The following is a 2,546-nucleotide window of genomic DNA, read 5'->3' on the forward strand; positions in this document are numbered from 1 at the left end:
GGTGGAGGGATTGCCCATCCCCCCCTCCCGCCCCCCCCGGCAGATGCAGTTTAAAACTACACAGCACCTACAGCTCCCTGCGAGAGATTAACCTTGGAAATAAGACGGAGCATCCTCGCAGCCAGATTGCGTGACTTCTGACATCGGTGCTTTATAAGGGAGCAGAAACAAAGACTTTATTTCCTAGAGCGAGGCCAGAAGTAAAGGCACCAACCCCCAGCCAAACCCCCAGAGCAGACGGCGCTGGATTCGGTCCTGCCGAAAAGCGAGAGGGAGGACGCAGAAAGCTGCAGTTTGCAAAACTTCCCATTTGTACAACAGAACACAATTTAGAGCTAAGAAAATCTTTTATGGCTGAAAAAGACTACAGATGACACTCAGCACTGCAATTCACTAATTTATTTAACATCTTTTCAACTGTGTATCATTTATTTGCTTCCTGATTAATTCACCCTGCCGCACGCACCCCGCAGTACCCTTTAGCTGGGTTTAAATCTCAAGCTGCTAAATACCAGCTGTTTGGGGAGGGGGAGCAGGAGGGGGAGATCTCACACATGTGTTACTTAAACCCTACCCAAATCTCGCTCGCCTCTCGCCTCTGATGATCCCTCAAACACAAACAAACGTCTTAAAGGTTTCTTTTTCCCCTTATCTTTCCCAACGATTTTTTTCATTATCAGTTTTTAGTTTTGAGAAAGCCATCTTGTTAAACCCCGTACAGAGAACGGGGGTGATTCCCCCCTCCCTGCCAAGCGCTGCATTGTCTAAGCGAGCCCACCCCCAAAACCAGGCGCGTTTGCTGAAGGGGCTTTTCTTCAACTTCTAATCGATGAACACAGGGATTAAATTTTCTGTTCGGTGGTGCCTCCCCGGGACAGCGACCAGCTTGGCGGCCGAGCCCATGGCCGGGGCATCCCGCTCCCCATCACCACCCGCAATGGGGGTCCCGGCCCCACGCTGGATGCGGGCGAAGGCAGCGGCGTCCTGCCTGGCCAGGCCGGGCTCAAAGAGCAGATTGTGCTGCCCGGATCAGGCCGGCCATGGCGAGAGCCTGAATAGAATTAACCCTCTGTGAACTAAAACAAAAACATTTGTGTGCCCAGCTGGGATAAAGGTTAATTTAAATGGACAAGCCTCCTTAAGTCCTCTACAAAAAAAAAAAAAAAAGGAAAGAAAGAGGCTGCCTGCAACCTTATTCTCTGTACTGTAAAAAGATGTTCTACTAACAGAGACACAGAGCGCAGCTGCATTCTGAAAAGCACCAACCGAGTACTGAAAAGAAAAGAGGAGAAATGCTGCGACAGAGAAATGGCCAGCACATCTCAGCTTTGCTCTCTCTTTCCAGTAATTAAATCTAAAGCTCACGGTCTTATTCCACACTGATTTTGTTTCTGCCAAAGAAGAATTCAGCAAAAAGAAAACCCTCATAAAAAAAAAAAACAGAAATCATCGGTTGCTCTTTTTCGTGTAGGTATAAATCAAGAGTGTGCAGCTGATGAAACCCATCACCCTTCCCTTCCGCGGGCTGGGACCGATCACCATTTGCGTATCAAAAACTCATTTGCGACATGCGACTTCTCCCCAGAGGCTGTGAGCCCCTCTGCCCGCAGCACCCACGTCCCGCAGCACCCACGTCCCGCGGGACCCAGCGCCCCCCGCGGCCGGGCGAGGGCCGAGAGCCGCTGCGGGATCGTCGCCCCGCTCCATTGTGCGGCACAGGGGGGACGGGCGACAGGGCCTGATCCTTCGCTCCAGCCAGTTGTTGCACAAAAGAGTTTGGAACAAAAGCCCACTGCGCCAAAATGTGCCCCCGTGAGCCGCCAGGGCAGCTCGCAGCTGCTGGAGGGGCACCGGGGTCCCCATCGCCCGACCCACCGTCCCACGGTTTGCAGATCGACTCCGAGCTAACAGTCGCTCTCCCAAGCCATCAACTTTCTCTAATCCAATTTAAGTAAAATAAAGGTTTCTGCGTGGCCGCCTGCCCTCGCTCCAGCGTGGCCGCACGCTCCGAATTCAAATCTGGTTTAGACTCCATTTTTTAAAAATCGCTACATTCCCAAAGCAGCAAGATTAAAAGCTGACTTGCCTTCCTAAAAATAATTCTCTTGGACCTACTTAAGCTGTCGAGATGTGCAACGACTCAGAAAGATGCCGAATTAAGAAAATGCAAGGTTAAAGCACCAACTCCCCCCAGCCCTGCCTGCGAGGCCGGGCCTACGCACAACCCTGCGCCCGCACCGTCCAAAACGCGGTACCCAAACACGTCCTTAAAGATTTCGCCCTCGTTCTCGAGGAGGGCTTTGCCACTGTCTTCAGTCGTAGTGGGAAAAGAAAAAAAAAAAAAATAAATAAAGCTGTAAAATATCTGTGAGCAGTACGAGTCCCAGGAGAGACAGAGCTACGTTATCAAGTGCCGACATGACCCCGATGCTATCAATAATTAACAATACTAAAAAAAGCTCTTCCAGATGGTCAAAGGGCTTAGGAAGTTTAAAATATAAACAAATTAAGCCACAAAACAAACTAATAACGTGGGGTTTTAAAAA

The sequence above is a fragment of the Charadrius vociferus genome, unplaced genomic scaffold, assembly GCF_000708025.1.
Source record: "Charadrius vociferus isolate BGI_N301 unplaced genomic scaffold, ASM70802v2 scaffold549, whole genome shotgun sequence".
Classification (NCBI taxonomy): Eukaryota; Metazoa; Chordata; class Aves; order Charadriiformes; family Charadriidae; genus Charadrius; species Charadrius vociferus.